This window comes from Rhincodon typus, chromosome 32 (assembly GCF_021869965.1).
Source record: "Rhincodon typus isolate 14 chromosome 32, sRhiTyp1.1, whole genome shotgun sequence".
Lineage (NCBI taxonomy): Eukaryota > Metazoa > Chordata > Chondrichthyes > Orectolobiformes > Rhincodontidae > Rhincodon > Rhincodon typus.
In genome coordinates this window covers 31,834,417-31,859,192 of record NC_063363.1, presented here as the reverse complement: position 1 = coordinate 31,859,192, position 24,776 = coordinate 31,834,417, and the positions used below count along the sequence as shown (strand labels likewise).

General features: G+C 43.0%; 1 protein-coding gene across 1 annotated transcript in view; it reads right to left on the bottom strand.

Annotated features, from left to right (window-relative positions):
- LOC125486706 (CMP-N-acetylneuraminate-beta-galactosamide-alpha-2,3-sialyltransferase 4-like) overlaps positions 1–24,776 on the bottom strand; it is a 159,587-nt gene that overhangs the window by 123,231 nt on the left and 11,580 nt on the right. The window lies entirely within an intron of this gene.

Here is a 24,776-nt window from a genome sequence, read left to right as displayed (position 1 = left end):
TAGATCTGGTCCTGTGTAATGAGACAGGAATAATTAATGACCTCATAGTTCGGGATCCTCTTGGAAGGAGTGATCACAGTATGGTTGAATTTAGAATACAGATGGAGGTGTGAAGATAAAATCTAATACCAGGGTCCTGTGCTTGAATAAGGGGAACTACAATAGAATGAGGGAGGACTTGGCTAAAGTAAACTGGAAACAAAGATTTTATGGTGGGACAGTTGACGAGCAGTGGAGGACTTTCAAAGCAATCTTTCAAAGTGCTCAGCAAAAGTATATTCCAATGAAAAGGAAGGACTGTAAGAAAAGGGGTAATCTGCCATGGGTGTCTAAAGAAATAAGGGAGGCTATCAAATTGAAAGAGAAGGCAAACAAAGTGGCCAAAAGCAGCATGAAACTAGAAGATTGAGAAAACTTTAAATGTCAACAGAAAGCCACAAAAAGAGCTATAAGGAAAAGTAAGATAGAACATGAGAAAAAACTAGCACAGAATATAAAGACAGATAGGAAAAGTTTCTATAAATATATAAAACGAAAAAGAGTGGCTAAAGTAAATGTTGGCCCTTTAGAGCATGAGAAGGGGAATTTAGTTATGGGATATGATGAAATGGCCGAGGCATTGAACAGGCATTTTGTAGCGGTCTTCACAGTGGAGGACGCTAATAACATGCCAGTAATTGACAAAGAGACGAAGGTAGGTGAGGACCTGGAAACAATCATAATTACGGAAGAGGTAGTGTTGGGCAAGCTAATGGAGCTAAGGATTGATAAGTCTCCTGGCCCTGATGGAATGCATCCCAGGGTACTAAAAGAGATGGCGGGAGAAATAGCAGGTGCACTGGCGGTAATTTTCCAAAATTCGCTGGACTCTGGGGCAGTCCCAGCAGATTGGAAAACAGCAAATGTGACGCCACTGTTTAAAAAGGGAAGTAGACAAAAGATGGGGAATTATAGACCGGTTAACTTAACCTCTGTAGTGGGGAAGATGCTTGAGTCTATTATCAAGGAAGAAATAGCAAGGCATCTTGATAGAAATTGTCCCGTTGGGCAGACACAGCATGGGTTCATGAAGGGCAGGTCATGCTTGACAGATCTTTTGGAATTCTATGAAGGCATTATGAGCGAGGTGGACAATGGGGACCCAGTGGATGTGGTGTACCTAGATTTCCAAAAGGCCTTGGACAAGTTGCCGCACAAGACGCTACTGCATAAGATAAGGATGCATGGCATTAAGGGTAAAGTATTAGCATGGATAGTGGATTGGTTGACTAACAGGAAGCAAAGAGTGGGGATAAATGAGTGCTATTCTAGCTGGCAGTCAGTGACTAGTGGTGTGCCTCAGGGATCGGTGTTGGGACCGCAATTATTTACAATTTATATAGATGATTTGGAGTTGGGGACCACGTGTAGGGTGTCAAAGTTTGCAGATGACACTAAGATGAGAGGGAAAGCAAAGTGTGCAGAGGACTATGAAACTTTGCAGAGGAACATAGATATATTGAGTGAGTGGGCAAAGGTCTGGCAGATGGAACACAATGTAAATAAATGTGAAGTCATATATTTTGGTAGGAGTAATAGTAAAAAGGATTATTACTTGAATGGTAAAAAGTTGCAGCATGCTGCTATGCAGAGGGACCTGGGTGTCCTTGTGCATGAATCACAGAAGGTAGGTCTGCAGGTACAACAAGTAATTAGGAAGGTAAATGGAATTTTGTCCTTCATTGCTAAAGGAATTGAAATAAAAAGCAGAGAGGTTATGTTGCAGCTGTACAAGGTGCTGGTGAGGCCACACCTGGAGTACTGTGTGCAGTTTTGGTCTCCTTACTTGAGAAAGGATGTACTGGCACTGGAGGGGGTGCAAAGGAGGTTCACTAGGTTGATTCCAGAGTTGAGGGGGTTGGCTTATGAGGAGAGACTGAGTAGATTGGGATTATATTCATTGGAATTCAGAAGATTGAGGGGGGATCTTATAGAAACATATAAAATTATGAAGGGAATAGATAAGAAAGAAGTAGAGATGATGTTTCCACTGGCAGGTGAAGCTAGGACAAGAGGGCATAGCCTCAAGATTAGAGGGAGCAGATTTAGGACTGAACTGAGAAGGAATTTCTTCACCCAGTGGGTTGTTAATCTGTGGAATTCCTTGCCCAGTGAAGTAGTTGACGCCACTTCAGCAAATGTTTTTAAAAAAAAGGTAGATTTTTTTTGAACAATAAAGGAATTAAGGGATACGGTGAGAACGCGGGTAAGTGGATCTGAGTCCACAAAAGGATCAGCCATGATCTTATTGAATGGCGGAGCAGGCTCGAAGGTCCAGACGGCCTACTCCTGCTCCTAGTTCTTATGTTCTTATGTTCTTAATGGAACAAAATGTCCCAGGATGCTTCACAACGCTATAAAAACAAAATAATACCAAGTCACATTATTATGTCAGATAGCCAAAGTCTTGTTCATTGAGATTCTAAGCAGAGACTTAAAGGAAGAAAGCGGGATAGAGGTTGAGAGGCGCAGGAAAGAATTTCCAGAGTTTATATGGTATATATAATAAAAGTTCTGAAAGAGGTAATGTTGCCACCAATCTTCCTTTGTCTAGACTGTGTCAAGACCCTTTGTAATGATCAGTGGTAGACGATGCACCTCTGCAGAGTCTTTACAGAAGAGACACTGCTGTTCATTACAAGAGAGCAAATAACTACATTACAATAATCAGCAGGTGTAATTACAAAGGGCTTTCAGGAGTTATATTGAATACACTTGCTCCCTGCAAACACAAGTGTCAAACTCAGCTGCCTCTATCCAAACACTGTGTGACATCATCAGATTGGGTGGAGCTGTAGACCTTCAGGATTAACTCTTTAAGAACTATGTCCTTATACAAAACCCATGTCACAGGCAATTGCAGGGTCAGTGCTCATCATAGATCATAGATTCCCTACAGTGTGGAAACAGGCCCTTCAGCCCAACAAGTCCACACCAACCCTCAGAACATCCCACCAAATCCATCCCCCTATAACCCACTCAATCTACACATCCCTGAACACTACGGGCAACTTAGCATGGCCAATCCACCTAGCCTGCACATCTTTGGATTGTGGGAGGAAACCGGAGCACCCAGAGGAAACCCACGCAGACACAGGGAGAATGTGCAAACTCCACACAGACAGTCGCCCAAGGGTGGAATCAAACCCAGGTCCCTGGTGCTGTGAGGCAGCAGTGCTAACCACGGAGCCACCATGCCACGGGAGCAATTAGATTCAGGGATGGAATCAGAATTATAGGAGCACAGACATCTCCTCAGGTCATGGGACTGTCAGAGATTACAGAGACAGAGAGAGCTGCGGCCATGGACAGATTTGAAAACAAGGGCAAGAATTTTAAAATGTTGTTGAACTTGTACAGATATTTGTTGGTCTTCAGCTGGGGTATTGAGCAAACATAAAAATTGCCTTGATCCCTCATTAGAAAGAGAGGCAATTGGTTGTGGTTTAAAATGAGGACCACCATGCCTCAGGCGAGGGATGACATGAGAATGTCAGAACCATTACTACAAGGTTATCTCCGCCAGTAACAGGAATGGAACTCACTATTGGTGTCACTCTGCATCTAGCCAGTTGAGCTAACCAACCCCGATGTAACTGCTGACTCCCAGTATTCATTCACTTCAGGTTTCACCATGCACCCTGGTGAAATTTGAACATGTGTCATCTGAATATTATATTGTGTATAGTCCTGGGCACCATATTACACAAAGGATGTGAACAAACTGGAGAAACTGCAGAAGTGATTTACAAGCATGGTTCCAGGAATGAGAAATTGTAGTTATGGGGATTGATTGAAGAAGTTGGGACTGTTCTCCTTGGAGAGAAGAAGGTTCAGAGAAGATCTGTTGGAGATTTTTGAGATTGTGAGTGGTCTGAATAGAGGAGACAGAAACTGTTCCTGCTTGTGAAAGGATCAAGAACCCAGTGATAAGCAAATGTGATGCACGAAAGACCTTTTGCAGTCAGCAAGTAGTTAATGTATGAAGTTAGGGCATTGGCTGATTATTTGGCTAGGAATAATGTACAAAGGTCAGGGTGAAAAACAGCAAATTGACAGTCAGTAATGATGCTGATTTGAAGAGCTGGCATAGGCATGAAGAACTGAAAGGTCTCCTTCTGCACCGTACTAATTCTCTGATTCTGTGAAGTCGAGGCATTGCTAGACTAGGAGCTAACATAGTTCTGTAAAGATAGGGACAATAGGAGAATGGGGTGGCTTAAGACCAGAGCAGCAGAGTTTTGGACTTCCTCGAGTTTGTAGTGAGTAGATAATGGGATAGCATGCAGGAGTGTACTGGAATATTGAAGTCTAAAAGTAATGAAGGTATGGATAAGGGTTTTAACAGCACATAAGCTGTGGCAGTCAAGCAAGTCTATGGAGTTGGAAACTTGCAGTCTTCATAATGGCACAGAAATCTAATTTTCTCCTTTGGTCAGTTGTGACACCAAGGCTGGAAACAGGCTGGTTCAATCTCTGACTGTCGTCATGATGGAGTCAGCCATTAAGGATTAGAGCTTATAGCAACTCCAAGGAAATTGGTTTCAGTCTTCTCAATATTTAATTGAAGAAAATTTCTGCTCATCAGTATTGGATGTCAGATAACCCATCTGAGAATCTAGCAAGAGTCCAGAAAGCAAGTTATGAGGTAGATCTAAGAGATCTAAAATCTAACACTGCTTTCAAACGCTACTGCCAATGGGAACGAAGAGGAGGTCAAGTGGTGATCCATGGAAACATTTAGAGGTCGTGATGCAGGAAGAGGAAGAGAAGCCATTGAAGGCTCTGAGTTGATTGAGAAGAATCTAACCAGATAGAAGTTCTCCCACAGCTAGATGGCAGTGGAGATCCATCGATAAAGCTGTTGGGAATTTGAGAAGGTAGGAACTGCTGGAGAATCTGTCTAGGCCCGAAACGTCAGTCTTCCTGCTCCTCTGATGCTGCAGGCCTGCTGTGTTCATCCAGCTCTACACCTTGTTATCTCAGATTCTCCAGTATCTGCAGTTCCTACTATCTCTGTCAGTGTTAGCTGTTTAGATGGTAATGTGTTAGAAGGCTTAGAGGGCGAGAGAGGGAGTGGGATATGTGGAGATGAAAAATCTGAGGAGTGCTGCATTGGAGTAAACTGGAGGTGTCAGTGTGTGTGTGTCTATCTGTGTGTGTATCTGTGTGTATGGAGGTGAGGGGGTGCAGGAGATTTACTCATGAAAATGGCAATCACTCATCTTTCCTGCACTGTGATGAATCAAACTTTCTCCATTGTACCTAGGGGCTCCTTATTACTAACCCCATCCTCAACTTCCAGTAACCCTCTCTACATGGGTCCTCAGTGCCCCCAGCATTATCCCAGAAACCCATCTCAAATTCAGGGAGGTAGATATGGAATTGTGGGGTGTGTGGTGCTAATACCAAGTCTAAATGCCAAAATGCCACAACAAGCTGCCCACTTCCCTGCAGCAGGCTGAGCTAGATATTAACATTGACCCCTATTTACTCAAGTTCTGATTGATTGATTGGTTTATTGTCACATGCACTGAAATACAATGAAATGCTTTGTTTACGAGCGTTACAGGCAGATCACAGCAAGCAAAGGATGTACAGATCAAAAAGAGGCATACATAAATAGATAACACAGTATGGAGCTGGAGGAACACAGCAGGCCAGGGCAGTATCAGATTTCTGAAGAAGGTTCCTGACCCAAAACGTCAACTTTCCTGCTCCTCTGATGCTGCCTGGCCTGCTTTACTTCTCCAGCTCCACACTATGTTATCTCTGACTCCAGCATCAGCAGTTCATGCTATCTCTTAGACACATACAGGTTACATTACAGGTACATTATTTGAGGCTGCAGTCCATTCAACAGTCTGATAATGGTTGGAAAGAAGCTGTTCCTGAACCTGCTCGTGCGTGTGTTCATGCTTCTGTATCTTCTGCCTGACAGAAGAGGTTGTAGGAGACCGTTACCTGGTGTGATGGGTCTTTGATGATGATGGCCACCTTTCCGTGGCAGCAAGCCGTGTAAATGGAGTCCATGGATGGAAGGTTGGCTTCCGTGATGGTCTGGGCTGTGCACACTACCTTTTGCAGTTTCGTACAGTCCTGGGCAGAGCAGTTGCCGTACCAGGCCATTATGCACCCAGACTGTCATATTTACATGGGAAGTCCAGGACAGGTCTTCGGTTATCGTCACTCTGAGGATGCTCTTCACTTTCTCAACCTCAGTTCTGCCGATGTAGTTGAAAATTACATTAACTGCTGCCACCATGTGATGTGTTCCAGTTCCTGCATGCGGCACTTTATCCATCTCAAGGTTGACCCAGTCGTCAAAGATCATTTGATAAACCCAGTCACCTGCTGTAATGAAACAAAGAATTGTGAATGCTGGAGATCTGAAACAAACAAAAACAGAAATTGCTCAGAAACTCTGCATCTGTGGAGTGAGAAACAGAGTTAACATTTCGAGTCCTGTGACCCTTAAAAATAAAACAAAGAATTGTGGAATTCTGACTCCATCTATCCACTCACTCCTTTCCCCCAACCCTGTCATCAGCGCATATACCAGTTTTCCTAGTTACCATAAAGTCTCATTAGAAGCTCAAAAGCTTCAGTATAGTTGTCTTGAATTGCCCCTTTCTCAATGTTCTTAAAATATTCCACTTGGCATAAAGGTTTGGTTTCTAGAAACAGTATAATGTCAATGGCTGCGCCAAATATTGATCCAATGTTTCCGAAGTTAAGAATTAACCTAGTTCAAGGTGATGGTTCTTCATATAACAGAGTCCTGCTTTCCCCTTCTGAACTTTTGGTGAATGTAATTCAAATTGAATCAATGCCAAATTGACCATTTGGAGATATCCAGATGGTACCCACTTTCTGCAACTTCATTACAACAAGATCACTCCGTCGTTTAGAGTTTGGGGGACAGAGTGGAATTCTCTGCCAGCAACTTGTCACAGTTGTGTTCATTGACAGCAATCCTCTGCTGCATTGACTTTATGCCCATCACTGAGGGTACACCATGTGCTGCTTAATGTCTGCCCAATGGTGTGAAGTGAAGTAGATTCAACAAAAAAATTTCCAGTGGGAGTTCTGACAAAGCGACAGTTCTGTTCAATGTGCAACCTGACAGCTTCTCCCTCCCTCTCTCTCTTTCTTTCTTTCTCTCTCTCTCTCTGTCTCTGTCTCTCTCTCTGTCTCTCTCTACCCAAAGATACTGCCACACCTGCTGAACAGTTCCAGCAACTTCTGTTTTCATTATAGCAATAGTCCTCCCTGTCCAGGGAAGGAGGGTCAAAATTCATTGGCTAAACTCTGAACATAAAAGGCGGAGACAGTAGCATTGTGATAATGTCATTGGGCTAGTGTTCCAAAGGCCCAGTCTATGTAGTGTGAATGTGGATTCAAATCCCACCATTGCAATTAGTAAGTCTGGAATATAAGCAATTCTCAGTAATTGTGCCATCATGGTATCATATCATTGATTGCCAATTATATGCATCTAGTTCACTGATGTGCTTTAGGGAAGGAAATCTGCTGCTTTTACTTGGCCTGACCTACATGTGTCTCCATACACACAGCAATGTGATTTACTCTGAACAGTACTCTCCAATGGTGAAGCAAACCATTCAGGCAGTTAGGGGTGGGCAACAAATGCTGGCCTCATCAGGGATGCCTATATCCCAGGAAAGAATAAAGGAATTTTAAAATGTGGCTGAGAAAGTGAAGCAGTAGTAACAAGGTCTGAAAACACAGATGTGAGTCATCATTAAATCCCTATCAGTTGTACCATTGGACAGAGCATTAAGCATGAAAGCTCGTAGTAAAGGCAATATAATAATTGTAGAGGGGTTTAGTCTTCAAAGAAATTGCACCAATCAAATTGGCAAAGTTAGATAAAATTGTAGAATGATTTTGTGACAGTTTCCTGGGTCTGCATGTTGTGGAACCAATGAGTGACAAAGCTGTTTTAGATGCAGTACCATGATGCAGGATTAATTAACAATCTCATCTGAAGGTATTCTAAGAAATAGAAAAGATTTATAGGAGCAGGAGTAGGCCATTCAGCCTATTAAGCTTCAATTCCACCATTCTAGCTCATTGTTGATCATCAACTTCCAAGCTAGTTTCCTGCACTATCCTCATATCCATCAATGTCATTAGTAACTAAAAATCCATTGATCTCTATGTCAAACTTATGTAAATATCAAATTTCTCAGCCCTCTGGGTAGAGAATTCCAAAGGTTTGGCATTCTCTGAGGAAAGGAATTCCTCTTCAGCTCAATCCTGAATAGTCTCAGAATAAGCGGTAAACCAACGTCCCATGTTCCGGAATTCTCCCAGCAAGGGAGAGCAACATTTCAGTATTTATCCTGTCCAGTCTATGAATTTTGTATCTTTCTATGTGATCTTTCTCTCATCCTTCTAAACTTCAGAGATTAAAGGTCTCCAGAATACCTCTCAGAAGACCATCTTGCTGTCCCAGGGATTAATCTGGTAAACCTCTGTGGCAGTTTGTCTATGGCAGCTATATCCGTGCACAATATTCCAAGTGTACTCTCAACAAGGTTGTCCGTATAAAACTGAAGCATGACATCTTTCTTCCTGTAATCAAATCTTGCGATATATGCCAATGCACGATTCACCTTCTAAATTTCTGCTTGTGTCTGCACATTAGTTTTCAGTGACTCATGAACAAGAACATTCGGGTTCCTTTAAACTTCAATGTTTCCCAATCTCTCAACATTTAAGAAAAACTCCACCCTTTCAATCCTCTTGCTGAAGTAATGGCCTCATACATTATATTAGCTATGTATGTGTGTACATAGCCTTATCAGATCATAGGGCTGCTCTCACATCACAGGAAGACAAACTGGTGGTGATTTAATCTGAGGGTTACCACACCTCAAGCAAGGGGAGAGGTTGAGCCCTTCATAGTAACCTCAGCTGGTGTAGGAATTGAACCCATGCTGTTAGCATCACACTGCTTCACAAACCAGTTGTCCAGCTAATTGAGCTAAACTAACCCTTGATCAGCTATGTGCCGAGAGCCAGTTTGTATTACTCACAGCTCACATTTCCATCTCATTCTGGGTCATCCACAAACTTGGAAATAATTAGGGCTCACGTCAAAACGATTGATACAGATTATGAAAAGCTGGCGTGATCCATGTGGCATGGCATTAGTGACGGCCTGTCAAGACCGGAATGACCCATTTATTTCACCGTCTGTTTTCTTTCATGTGATTGATTGCCTCGTTTCCCATGTGTCTAATTTTGTTTTCTGAACTCCTATTTGGGACCTAGTCAAAAGCCTCCTGGAAGTGGAAATCTATCACGTAGTTTCCCCTTTTATGAACTTTGCTAAAACTCTAACAAGTTTGTCAATCATAACTTCCTTTCATAAATTCATGTTAACTCCACCCAGTCTGATCAGCGATCAGTTCTCACATCCTCTACAATGAAGCCAGCTATATTCCCTGAGAGATAGTAAGAACTGCCGATGCTGGAGTCAGAGATAACACAGTGTGGACCCAAAACATTGCTTTCCCGCTCCTCTGATGCTGCCTGGCCTGCTGTGTTCATCCAGTTGGGAGCCTACAACCCAATGGTCTCAATGTGGACTTTACTAGTTTCAAAATCTCCCCACCCCGGCCTCATCCCATGACCAATCCTCCCTCTCATCCCCGCCTCCTTGACCAGACACAACCTATCCATCTTCTCTCCCATCTATCCGTTCCTCCCACCTCACTGACCAATCCCCACCACTCCCTACCTGCCCTCAACTATCACCATTCCATCTCCCTTCCCCAGCCCTACCCCTCCTCTCTCTATTTATTTCAGAGCTCCCTTCCCCCTCCCCCATTTCTGAAGAAGGGTCCTGTCAGCTTTCCTGCTCCTCTGATGCTGCCTGGCCTGCTGTGTTCCTCCAGCTCCACACTGTGTTATCAGCTATTTTCCCTATTGCTGTCGTCAGGTCAACAGCTCAGTAGTTCTCCAGTTTCTCTCTCCCAGTAACAGTGGGGTTACATTTGGAACTCTCCAATTTGCAGGCACCATGCTAGAATTGATAGAATTTTGAATGATGATCACAGATGCAGCTTTTCTTCATAGTCACCTTCTTCACCTCCTTAATATAGAATATCAGGTTCTGCAGATAGCTTTGTTATCTTTCAGTCTCATTAATTTCTACAATATTATTTCTTTACTGACACTAAAGTTTTCAGTTCCTCATTCCTACTAGTTAACTATTTCTTCTGGCAGATCTCTTGTGTCTTCCTGTGTAAGAACAGAGACAAATTAATTATTTTGCTTCTCTGCAATATATTCTGCAGCAGTGGCAAAATTTGTAGGTATTGAGATTTGTGTGAATGGCTATTGTCCCAAGTTGTTTTTCTACCAGACACTGACTTTGGCCTTAATTGATATAGAGAGAGAGCTTCTTGATGTTATCAGTTCATTTTTATTTCTCTCTGCTTTGTTGCTGTAATATTCTTGAATCTGCTCTATTGCCTTTGCAACTTTTCATCTCCCAGTATTAGAATTGATCATACAAGTGTGAATTAAACAAGATACAAACTTCTTAATGCTGACTTAGTTGTCTGGTTTTGTTGTCTTTGCATGAAATGATCATTTCAGTGCAGGCATGTGTTGTATATCTCACAATGGTATCACAAAGCTTACCTCAATCTGTGGCCAGGTGATCACAATAACCATTTGTGGTCAGTACTTGATCTTTTTAAAAATCACTTTATTCCATGGAGATCTCAGGGTTTAAAGATTAAACGATGGAGGATGAATATTGATAGTCCAGGTTTACCACCATCATAGCAATTATCCTTCACTATTCCTTTCTTTATCAATGTTTTGGTGCTCCTTGGCTGAATTTTAAAATGCCCCAATCCTCAGGCTTACTATTGTTTTGGCAACTTTGTAAGCCTTTTATTTACTACAGTAGCCACGGATGATTCACTTTTCCTTTGGGGTTTTTACTGTGCATTAAATGAACACGTTTGTTGTAAATCATATATTAATTCTTTAAAGACGAGCTATTATCTAGGGGTGAGAAGGTAGGGGTTGCTAGTAGTGGTGAGAATAGAGAGACAGATGAAGATGGCTCTGAAATTAAAGAGAGCAAGTTAATTAAACAAAGCAAACAAAACCAAGTCACAGAACAAGGCAACTTTGAAGAATTAAACGGCATGTATTTCAATGCAAGGGGTCTGACAGGTAAGGCAGATGAACTCAGGGTATATCTGGGAAAATGGGATTGGGACATCATAGCTATTACAGAAACATGGCTGAGGGAGGAACAGATCTGGCAGTTCAATGGTCTGGGGTTTAGATGCTATAGGAAGGGAGGCAAGAGAGCAGGGGGAGTGGTGTTTTTGATTAGGGAAAACGTTACTGCTGTACTTAAAGAGGATATTTCTGAGGGCCCATCCAGTGAAGCTATATGGTGGAACTCTGAGATAAGAAGGGGATGGTCACTTTGATGGGATTGTACTATAGGTCCCTCAATAGTCAGCAGAAAACTGAGGAACAAGTACATAGAGAGATCACAGATACGTGTAAAAATAGTAGGGTTGTAACAATAGAGAATTTTAACTTTCCACATATAGATTGAGACTGCCATAGTGTTATGGGCTTGGATGGGGATGAATTTGTTAAATGTGTTCAAGAAAATTTTCTTTATCAATATGCAGATGTACCGACTAAAGAAGGTAAAAACTTGATCTTCTCTAGGGAAATACGGCAAGGAAAGTAACTGAAGTGTAGTGAGGGAGCACTTTGGTACCAGTGATCATAATTCTATTAGTTTTAACATTGTTATGGAAATGGATAAGCTTGTATAAAAGTTAAAGTTCTTAATTGAGGTAAGGCCAATTTTAATGGTATGAGATAGAGACTTTCAAAAGTTGATCAGAGTAGACTGTTCACAGGTAAAGGGATAACTGGCAAATGGGTTGCTTTCAAAAGAGTTCAGAAGCGGTATGTTCCTGTTAGAGTGAAGGATAAGGCTGGGTGAAAGTACAAAACAATGGATAAATAAAGATATTGAGGCTCTGGTCAAGAAAAAGAAGGAGACAGATATTGGATATGGACAACTATGAATCTCTTGAAGAGTGTAAGGGGTGTAGGGGCATTCTCAAGAGGGAATTCGGGAGGGCAAACAGGGGATGTGAGATAGTCTTGGCAGGTAAGGTTAAGGTTAAGCCAAAGCGATTCTACAAGTCCCTTAAGAGCAAAAGAGCAACTAGGGAGAGAATAGGGCTCCTTAAAGATCAAGCAGGTTGGCTACATGTGAAACGACAGGAGATGGGAGAGATACTAACTGAATAATTCATGTCATTATTTATTGTGGAGAAAGACATGGACGCTAGGGAACTAGGGGGAATAAAAATTGATGCCTTAAAAACAGACTACATTACAGAAGAGGATGTGCTGGAGGTCTTAAAGAATATAAAGGTAGATAAATTTCTGGGACCTGATCAAGTATATCCCAGGACGTTGTGGAAAGCTAGGAAAGAAATTGCAGGGCCCCTGGCAAGATATTTCTATCATATACAGCCATGAGTGAGGTTCTGGAAGACTAGAGGTGGCTAATGTTGTGCCTTTATTTAAGAAAGGCTGCAAGGAGAAGCTTAGGAGCTATAGACATTTAAGTCTGACATCAGTGATGGGTAAGTTGCTGGAGAGGTTCTGAGAGATAGGATTTACATATGTTTGGAGAGGTAAGGACTGATTAGGGATAGTCAGCATGGCTTTGTGCATGGGACAAACTTAATTGAGTTTTTTGAGGATGTGGCCAGAAAGATAGATAAGGATAGAACTGTAGATGATGTTGTCCACGTGGAATTTAGTAAAACCTTTGACAACATAGAACATAGAACATAGAACATTACAGCGCAGTACAGGCCCTTCGGCCCTCGATGTTGCCCCGACCTGTGAAACCAATCTGAAGCCCATCTAACCTAAACTATTCCATTATCATCCATATGTTTATCCAATGACCATTTAAGTGCACTTAAAGTTGGCGAGTCTACTACTTTTGCAGGCAGGGCATTCCACGCCCTTACTAGTCTCTGAGTAAAGAACCTACCTCTGACATCTGTCCTATATCTATCACCCCTTGACAAGGTTCCACATGGTAGATTGCTTGGCAAGTTTAGATCACATGTGATTCAGGGAGAGCTTGGCAATTCGATACAAAATTGGCTTTATGGTAGGAGACAAAGGATGGGTTTTTTTTTGACTGAAAGCCTCTGACCAGCGGTGTTCCACAGGCTAGGTCCGCTGTTGTTTGTCATTTATATATAAATGATTTGGACAACAATTTAGGAGACATGATTAGTAAGTTTGTAGATGACACCAAAACAGGTGGGTATAGTGGACAGTTAAAAAGGTTATCTAAGATTACAAAGGGATCTTGATTAATTGGGCCAATAGGCTCAGGATTGGGAGATGGAGTTTAATTTGGATAAATGTGAGGTATTGCATTTTGGTAAGATGAACAAGGGCAGGAATTATATTGTTAATGATAGGGCCCTTGTGAGTGTTGTTGAACAGAGAGACCTAGGTGTTGAGGTATATAAGTTCATTGAAAGTAGCACAACAGATAGACAGGGTGGTGAAGAAGGTATTTGGCACACTTGCCTTCATTGCTCAGACCCCTGAGTATAGGAGTTGGGATGTCATGTTGAGGTTGTACAGGATGTTGGTGAGGCTACTTTTAGAGTGCTGTGTACAGTTCTATTCACCCTGCTAAAGGAAAGATTTTATTAAATTGGAGAGGGTTCAGTAAAGATTTACAAGGATGTTACTGGGACTGGAAGGTTAGAGATATAAGGAGATATTCGATAGGCTGGGGCTTTTTTCCCTGGAGCACAGGAGGTTGAGGGGTGGCCTTATAAGAGGTTTATAAAATCATGATGGGCATAGAAAGGTGAATAGCAAAGGTCTTTTTCCTAAGGTAGGGGAGTTCAAAACTACAGTCCATATTTTTTAAGGTGAGAGGAGAATGATTTAAAAGGGACCTGAGGGGAAACTTTTTCACACCAAGGGTGTTTTTTAAAGGTTATAACTGTAGCTGCATCCATGATGGATGCAGTTACAATTATAACCTTTAAAAAACATTTGGATTGGTACATGAATTGGGAAAGGTTTAGAGGGATATGGGCCAAATGCAGGCAAACAGGATTAGTTCAGCTTAGGAAACCTGATCAACATGAACGAGTTGGACAGAAGGCTCTGTTTCCATGCCACATGACTCGAGGGAAAAGATATAAAAGGGACGTAAGGGGCAACTTTTTCATGCAGAGGGTGATGAGCGTGTAAATAAGCTGCCAGAGGAAACGGTGGAGGCTGGTACAATTACAACATTTAAAAGGCATTTGGATGGGTGTATGAATAGGAAGAGTTTAGAGGGATATGGGCCAAATGCTGGCAAATGGGACTAGATTTATATAGAATATCTGGTCGGCATGGACAAGTTGGACTGAAGGGTCTGCTTCCATGCTCTATGATGCTAATCGCTGCAAAACTCTTTAGTTTCCCTTCGGTTCGCTGTACGATGTGCAGTCAGAACCGATTGGAACTGCACTTGGACTTGGACTGCAAAACCTTCTGGATGCAATGGTGGGAGCAGAGGAATTTTAGCATAGCCCACTGTCACATCTGATAGAGACTCTGGTACACAAGACAAAGACAAAGAACCTTTAGGGCTCCCACACAAAAGTGGAACATTATTCCTGTGCAATAGGATAACTGGAGAAAGTTCCTGCATATGCAGAGTCCCCCGTTCCATGTCCTCTTGGACAAACCCATCACAGACATGCTTTGTGTGCTACAAAAAGAAGTACCAGTGTGACCACCCTATGAAGCTGCAAGTGTTAGATCTTCCATCAAGCCTTCAGTATTAAATGCTTCAATGGCATCACTACCCTTCTGGTCATCCACACAGGCTTCTCCATAAGTCTAGGTGGAGAATTCTGTTCACTTTGATCTGTAAGAGCATTTGAAGTATCTTGAGAAATGCAACAAGGACCAAAGAGTCAGAAACCATAGGATCAATTGTTGAAAATGGCACAACTCAGCCTGATACTTAGACGTTGTCACGTTCACTTGCAACTCAGAGCGACTCTTGGTTAGAAGTGTCTCTTGGAGAAGAACAAGGCTTATCCTTTCCTGAAACAACCGGAGAGGGTTCAAAATGTGATCAAACCCTTAAAAATGCTCAAAATGTTCTTGACAAAATGTGACCCAAATGTCCTGGCATGGAACTTTAGTATGTGAAGAAAGCAAAGAATAAAGAACAAAGAACAAAGAAAATTACAGCACAGGAATAGGCCCTTTGGCCCTCCGAGCCTGCACTCACATGCTGCTCATCACAACTATAACCCCTTACCCTTCCGTGGACTGTATCCCTCTATTCCCATCCTTTTCATGTATTTGTCAAGACGCTGTTTAAAAGTCACTATCGTATCTGCTTCCTTTACCTCCCGCGGCAGCGAGATCCAGGCACCCACCACCCTCTGTGTAAAAAACTTGCCTCCTACCTTTAAACCTTGCCCCTCGCACCTTAAACCCATAGCCCCTAATAACTGACTCTTCCACCCTGGGAAAAAGCTTCTGACTGTCCACTCTGTCCATGCCCTTCATAATCTTGTAGACCTCCATCAGGTCGCCCCTCAACCTCTGTCGTTCCAGTGAGAACAACCCAAGTTTCTCCAACCTAATGCCCTCCATACCAGGCAACATCCTGATAAATCTTTTCTGTACTCTAAACGGTGGGAAATCTTTAAAATGTATCAACCATTTTCTTTCAATGAAACCTTTTCTTCTTCAAGAGGTTGAACTTGCTCTGGAACATCTGGTTGAAGACCTAGTTGGACATGTGAAACTTCAACAAGAATTTGTGCTGATTCTATTGGACAAAATTAGGCTCCTTAATGATGTTCATTGTAGGTAAGTGCTACTACAAAACAAGCTTTGACCGGGATGGTTTGGCCTCCCAAATCCTGGGTCTTGTGTTCTGATGGTTGCAGGCATACAGTATGAAGTCAATCTAAAGCTTCAGAGATGACAGAAATAACTGCTGCCGAATCAAGAAAACAATTGAGATCAGAGTTCCTGACTTTCTGGCCTTCCAACCAATCATCCTGGGCCAGATGATCACCTTGTGTTGTAGGGTCAGTGTTATCTATTAAACAAAGTATGTAACTTCCATGTTGTCTGTTCAATTTGTTCTGGGGGTGATTTGTATGATTTAGTTTTAAGAGAAGATCTCATTCTGCAAAACTGCTGAAAGTTATGAAGCCAGAATGTCTCCTCATGGGTAACTTTGTCTCCTGTGACACGTCCTCGCACCACAATGCCAGCACTTTATTTCGGAATTTTGAAGAGTTTCTTGCTGGGTGTGGCAGCCATCTTTGGGCCCAGCTCACTGATGCTCTTGAATCATTGCGTTGAATCAGCCATTTCCAGCGTTGGACTTTGTCTCTGTCCTGCCTCATACACTAGCTTGCACAGTCGAAGGTCAGTCCTTGCTCGGACTGCAGTAAATCAGAGAGTATCCCATCAAGTTTCTGAAAGAGCTCTCCTGTCACATAAATCAGCAACATTATATAAATATTTGATAGAATCTAACAAGATGCCTGGCTACTGGGACCCCATGCTGGATGAAAGATACTTAACAGCAACATTATTTAGACTGAAATAAGCATCAAAGACTGCGAGGATTTGCTGAGTATTAATCAACATCTCATTGGCATTGAGGGCCATTGGGTATAAAGTTGCATTGATTGAGAATTACTGCTGCTTCAATTGGAGACCTGGGGTAGTTCTGTCCCTGTGGAACTGTGGCTCCTACACCTTCCTTTTGCATGCTCACATTGGCCCTTTAACTACATTGAGGAGATCAGAAAGGGCAAGGAGCTTTGTGTTAATGCTGACTGCCTCCACTTCACAGTATATCTGACTTTATCTCACTCTGAGTACATTTTTAATTATTTCACCTTATTTTGGGTAAGCCTCTACCTTCAGAAATTCTTCTAAGGGTTGTTAGCCTTATAGTTCAAAATGACTCACTGCTGCTTAGTCCTGCCACATGGTTTCTTCAGATTTGAATGACAAAACACACCATCAAACTTAGACTGATGTCTCCATCGCTGTATGATCATGTTCTAGTGTGGGTTCTTTGGATCTTGATATAAGCATTGGTTATATTCATTATAATTGTTAAACTATGTTTATTGTTACACTGTACAAGATGCTATGGCTACAGGCAGAGCAATAAGCTCTAAGCTGTTAAGGGGAGCGACTTCTTACTAGAGCTCCCATACATGGTTATTGAGGCCACCGTGATAACATGGCTTACATTACTTATCTACATTTTAACTGAATGCTATCTCAACAGTTTCTGTTGCTCATTTTGCAACATGAAAGGCACCAAAATCATCCTTCATATTTTATTGCTGTAATTACATTTCTACCAATATCCAACTGATCTCATCACTGATTTCATTTTTAAGCTAACTGGCAGTGTTAAATAGCATTTTGAAAAAAGGCATAAGCCAATCTGCTACACAGCAGAGTATTCAAGGAACTGTGAAGTTTCCTTGTGTCATTTTTGACAGCAGGGGTGTTGCTGTTGAAACCATTTAATTGTCAAAGGCTTTGGTAAAGAACCTTTGATTGCGGCTACATCAATATGTCCGTCCTTTGATGCAAGTCAGAATACAAATTCATTATTTTGTTCAAATATACTTTGGGGGCAATTGAATGATAATCAAAATGGTTTGAAATACACAAAACACTTATAGTTACTGGTCAAAGGACAAACCTTGCACACATTGTACTGATAATTAATTAAATGTACAAATCTTTATAGTTTTTAATGAGACTTGTCATCTAACTCAAGACTCGGCAAGAGGTGAAATGTTTTGGATGTTGGAAAACATGCTGAGATCTACTTTGGAGTGAAGAATCCAGCCAAGAGATAGCATGAGAGCAAGGGTGAGACTGTGTGCAGTGGACATACAAGAGGATCTTCCCTCATTATATAATTCTCCAACTTTATTCCTTCCCCAGCATTCCAGGGAAGTTTGGGTGAACAGGCCGCAGTTAAGGTTTGCTGACTTAGATCATGACTGACTTACACCTTAAAGGGCAGTATGGCTTAGGGCTCAGTGGTTAGCACTGCTGCCTCACAGCACCAGGGACTCAGGTTCAATTCCACCATCAGGTGACTGTGTGGAGTTTGCACATTCTCCCAGTGTCTGCATGGGCTTCCTCCCACAGTCCAAAGGTGTACAGGGTAGGTGGATTGGCCATGCTAAATTGCCTGTAGTGTTTAGGGATGTGTGGGTTAGACATGGGGAATGGGTCTGGGTGGAATGCATTTTAGAGGGGCAGTATGGACTTGTTGGGCAGAATAGCCTGTTTCCACACTATAGGGATTCTATGTTAATATCATCCATCCATTGTGCTTCTGTACTTTAATACTCTGACCAAGTGAAAATTGATCACTTTTTTTTTGTCAATTGAGCCCAATCCTTACTGACCTTTGAGAAGTGTGTTACAGATTTCTTTCATACTCTGTCATGGAATGTGGGCTTCAATGGCTGAGCCAGCATTAATGCCCCATGAGAAGATAGTTGTGACCTGCTTTGAGCGCTGCAGTTTTTGGGATTTAGGAATACCCACAGTGTTATTAGGAAGTTCTGAGATTTTGACCCAGCGACACTGAAGGAATGCCAATAGATTTCCAAGTCAGGGTGCTGAGTGACTTGGAGGGGAAGTTGCAGGTGGTGACGTTCCCATGCTCTTGACATTTCAGATGAAAGAGGTCATCAGTTCAGAAGGTGCTGTTAAATGATGATTGGTGAGTTACTGCAGTGCATCTTGTAGATGATAATGCTACTGGGCATTATTGCTTGAGGGAGTAAATGTTGGAAATTGCGATGGGATGCCAATTAAGTGCAATGTTTTATCTGAATGGTGATGTCTGAAATATCTTTGAAGTTACTGAATTTATATGAATGTTCCAGTTCAATTTCTGTTCACTGGTAACCTCCAGGATGTGGATAATAAGGAATCCACCAGTAATGCCAATGAACACTAAGGGATGATGGTTAAATTCTTGTTGGAAATAATCATTAACTGGCATTTATGTGGTGCAAATGTTACTTTCCACTTCTCAGCCCAAGCACGGATATTGCCCAGGTCTTGCTGCATGTGGACATGGACTGCTTCAGTAGCTGAGGAGTCACAAATAGTGTTGAGCTTTGTGCAATCATCAGTGAACATCTCCAGTTCTGAGACAACAAGGCGTAGAGCTGGATGAACACAGCAGGCCAAGCAGCATCATAGGAGCAGGAAGGCTGACGTTTCGGGCCTAGACCCTTCTTCAGAAAATGTTCAGTTCTGACCCTATGATGAAGAGAAGATCATTGATGAAGCAGCTGACCATGGTGGGCCCAGGACACTACTCTGAGGAACTCCTGCAGAGATGTCCTGGAGCTGTCTGACCTCCAACAACCACAACTATCTTCCTATGTACCAGGAATGACACCAACCAGCAGAGAGTTTTCCCCGATATCCACTGATTCCAGTTTTGCTAGGCTCCTTGTTGCCAGTTCGAATGGGTCAACACAGTGTGGAGCTGGAGAAACACGGCAGGCCAGGCAGCATCAGAGGAGCAGGAAAGTCGATGTTTCAGGTCAGGACCCTTCATCAGAACTGGGGAAGGGGGAAGGGAGCTGGGAAATAGAGGAAGGAGGGGTGGGGCTGGGGGAAGGTAGGGGAAAGTGGGGATTGGTCAGTGGGAAAGGTGCGAGCAGATACGTAGGGAGGACGATGGACATGTTGTGTCAGGTCAAGGAGGCGAGAGGGAGGAGGACTGGGGCTGGGGGAGGGGTTATGGTGATAGGTGGATACAGTTAGGGGGTAGTAGAGATTGGTCAATGGGAAGGGAGGGATGGATAGGTGGGGAAGATAATAGTCAGATTGTGTCAGGTCAAGAAGGTGGGAATGAGAGGAGGGTTGGATGTGGGGAGATTTTAAAACTGGTGAATTCCACATTTAAGCCATCGGGCTGCAGGCTCCCGAGGCAGAATATGAGGTGCTGCTCCTCTAGTTTGTGTGCGGCATTGTTATGACGAGGAGGCCCAGGATGGACATGTCATCCAGGGAGTGGGAGGGGGAGTTAAAATGGTTAGCAACTGGAAGGTGTTGTTGAATATAATGTACGGAGTGCAATGCTCCACGAAACAGTGCCCAAGTCTGCACTTGGTCTGACCGATATAGAGGAGGCCACATCGGGAGGAATGGATACAGTAGACCACGTTGGAGGATGTACAGGTGAACCCCTGTCTGATATGGAATGTTTGTTTTGGGCCTTGAATGGAGGTGAGGGGGGAGGTGTTGGGGCAGGTTTAGCACCTCCTGCGATTGCAGGGAAACATGCCGGGGATGGTGGGGTTAGTGGGGAGTGTGGAGCAGACGAGGGAGTCACGGAGATAGCGGTCCCTACGAAAGGCAGATAGAGGTGAGGAGGGAAATATCTCTTTGGTGGTGGGGTTGGATTGTAGGTAGCGGAAGTTTCGGATGATGAGACACTCCATCTGTCTCCATCTCTGGTAACCATCTCAACACCGACATCTATTTCAAACCCACTGACTCCCGTAGCTACCTGGACTGCACCTCCTCTCACCCACCCTCCTGCAAGAAGTTGATCCCTTATTCCCAGTTCCTCCGCCTCCACTGCATCTGCTGCCAAGATGGAGCGTTCCACTCCCAGTCATCCCAGATATCCTCCTATTTCAAGGACTGCAACTTACCCCTCCGGGTATGCATCTCTTGCGTTTCCCATACTTCTGGCCTCAACCCCCCTCCCCGCAATAAAAATAAAGACAGAATCCCCCTTGTCATCACATACCACCCCACCAACCTCTGCATCCAACATGTCATCCTCCGCCACTTCTGCCACCTACAATCTGACCCCACAACCAAAGAGATATTTCCCTCCCCACCCCTGTCTGCCTGTCATAGGGACCACTCACTCCATGACTCCCTTGTCCGCTCCACGCTCCCCACTAACCCCATCACACCTGGCACCTTTCTCTGCAACTGCAGGAGGTGCTAAACCTGCCCCTACACCTCCCCCCTCATGTCCATCTGAGGGCCAAGACAAGTTCACCTGTACATCTTCCAACCTGGTCTACTGTATCCGTTGCTCCCAATGTGGTCTCCTCTACATCAGTGAGACCAAGTGCAGACTCAGTGACCAATTTGCAGAACATCTGCGCTCTGTATGTTATAATTGACAACACTTTCTGGTCGCAAACCATTTTAACCCCTCCTCCCATTCCCTGAGTGACATGTCCGTCTTGGGCCTTCTCCAGCAGCACAATGATGCCACATGCAAACTGGACAAGCAACACCTCATATTCTGCCTCAGGAGCCTACAGCCCGATGACCTAAACATAGAATTCACCAGTTTTAAAATTTCCCCACGTCCAACCCTCCCTTTCATCCCTGCCTCCTCGACCTGACACAGCCTGTCCGTCTTCTTCCCCAGCTATCCGCCCCAGCCTTCCCACTGACCAATCCCCACAAATCCCTACCTGCATCCACCTATCACCATCCCACCTACCTTTCCCTAGACCCAGCCCTTCTCCCTCTATTTATTTCCCAGCTCCCTTCCCCGCACCCACTTCTGAAGGGTCCCGACCCCAAACATCAGCTTTCCTGCTCCTCTGATGCTGCCTGGCCTACTGTGTTCCTCCAGCTCCACACTGTGTTATTTCTGACTCTGGCATCTGCAGTTCTTACTATATCTGAGCCACTTTGAATGGGGCCTTGATGTCAAGGACTGTAATTCTCATCTCACCTCTGGACTTCAGTTCTTTTGTCCTTGTTTGAATGAAGATTATGATGAGGTCACGAGCTGAGTGGCTCTGGCAGAACCCAAACTAGGCGGCGTAGAGCAGGCGCTGCTTGATAGCACCATTGATGACACCTTCCATCACTTTACTGATGATCGAGAGTAGACTGATGGGGCAGTTATTGGCTGGGCTGGATTTGTCCTGTGTTTTGTGTGCAGGACATACCTGGGCAATTTCCCCACATTGTTGGAGTGTTCTAACTGTACTGGAAGAGCTTGGCTAGGGGAGCGGCAAGTTCTGGAGCACAAGTCGTCAGTGCTATTGCCAGAATGTTAAAGGGCCCATAGCCTTTGCCAATCCATTGTCTCCAACCATTTGATGACTGGCATTTGTGATAATTGGGACTAAATTTGCAGGGCATCAGAGCTGGTTGCGGGAATGATTATTTTGATAATGTTTAGTTGCTTGTTGCAAATGCTGTTTAGCATACAAATAATCCTGTGTTGTAGCTTCACTAGGTTGACACCTCATTCTCAGGTATGCCTGGTGCTGCTCCTGGCATGCCCTCCTGTACTCACCATTGAACCTGGTTTCACAGTTATGGTAATTTAAGGTTCTCGCGAGGATGTGTAGCTCGGGTTGTGGATGAGGTTGTTGGCTTGATCATCGAGCTGACTGGTTATCGTACAGACGTTTCATCACCATGCTTGGTAACATCATCAGTGAGGCCTCCGATGAAGCGATGTTGTTCTACTCTGCTTGGAATTTATATAATCTGGTCTGTTGAGGTGTTTTGTGTCATTTCTGGTTCTTTTTTGCAAGAGTTTGTAGATGGGGTCTAATTCCACATGTTTAGTATTATGATAGTATTATGGGTGGAGAACCAGTCCTCTAGGAATTCCCACGCCTGACACAAACCACCTCAAAAGATCGGATCATATAAATACCAAGTGGAGTAGAACAACATCGCTTCATCAGAGGCCGCACGGATGATGTTATCGAGCATCGTGACAAAAAGTCTGTATGATATCCAGCCAGCTCGGTGAGCAAGCCAACAACCTTATGGTTATGGTAAAGTGGGGGATTTGCTGATCCATACGGTTACAAACATTAATTGAAAATAATTGTGCTGCTGAAGGCCCTCATAGATGGCCAGGTTTGAGTTAGTAGAACTGTTTTAAAGTCTGTTGTATTGAGCATGGTGTTACAACTGCACCTGATGGACAGCATGCTCAACATGACTCAATCATCCTTTGAGTGAAGTGATGTTTCCGGAGATCAACTTCAGTCTAGTCTAGGATTTCTATCTAATCCTTAAACTCTTGCATATCAACTCAGTAACCTTTTAATTTTTGTATCTGAGGGAGCACAAAGTTGGCCCATAAAATCTGTCCCATACATTAACCTTTTTAATTCTGGAATTTTCTGGTGTCTTAAGCATTGCACTTATTGCAAGGACAATGCCTCTGTCCCAAATTTTGGTACGCGGAGTTTTGAATGGGATCGGACTAGAGCTCCCCATAGCTACAAGTTAACTTGCACTCAATTGCATCGTATCCTATGAGAGCAGAAGCTTCGAGAGAATAAGTGTGATTCATACTGTCTTTATTGATTAGGATTTAGCAAATACAGATAATCATTAACAAATGTACATCTTTTAAGTGCAAATCATCATAATTTCATTGTGAAAAGAGGAAGTTACTTCAGTTGACACCCACTCATATCTAACCTGAAATATTCCATAAGTGTTTTGCCATCGGTTCAATATCAAACTGTGTAGGAGCTTTCTGAAGGATGCCAAAGCAAAAAGTGTTAAATCTGTTACACACAGAGACTTTGAAGTCTCACTTGAAAGATGCAGATTTACAAATGCTTGAAAGGTGAATCCAGCTAGTGCCTCAATCAAAGCATCAGATGGAGGAGTTCCCTGCCTAAGTGAAGTGCTCCTATCCAGTCCATAACAACACATCTCAGCCTTTTCCACACTTTATCTCCCTTACTCATATGGTAAAAGTTTAGATGTTTTGTACCAAGGCATCACCAGTGCAATCAGCAATGTTTTTATACCACATGAGGTTATAAGATAGTTAAGAAGGTCATAAAACAAATGTTTGAAACAGTAATAGCGACCTGACTCTGTCCTCTTCCCTCTTGCTGGTAGCTGCCTCCAGAGTTTTCTCAACACCTGCTTTCCTCACCCCTTCTGGTTCCTGTGTCTCCTCCTTAAATATTCGTTCTTCCAAAGTCCTCATAGTTCTAAGGAAGCCAGACAGTTCTGTCATCTCACCCAAGTACCTGTCCTTTCATTGCTCTTTCCAGAATGAAAATTTCAGCAACGAACACAACTGCAAGTTGCAGCCCATTCTGCTCCATGAGGTTGTATGGATCTTCAACAATAGTTTACCTCATGTTAGTTCCAGATGTTAGAATACAAGTTTGTGTGCGTACATTGTCTAATTTTTGTGTAGTAACATTTACTTAGTTTGTTTAAATCTGTGGAACCTTTAGGCTTTATTCTGTTAGTAAGTTCCTGAGATCTCAAACTTTGTACACTTTTGACAAAAAGGTTACTGTGAAGTGACCAAATTGCTACACAACTTAGACAGGCTTGCCCAGGATTGTTAGATAATTTGGAGGCTTCTGCAGGATTTAAAATTCACTGACAAACATGAGTATTGGGAGTTGCTAAGGTTAAGACAAATAAGATTGTCATAGTAGCCTGCTTTACTCATTGAACAACAGATTACGTATTTTTACTGCTCAGACATTCCCAAAAAAAGATTTTGTGCTAGCTTTTATGCAACAATGAACTAATTAATTTAAAAGCATTGCTAACAAAGCTGGGAGTAGAAT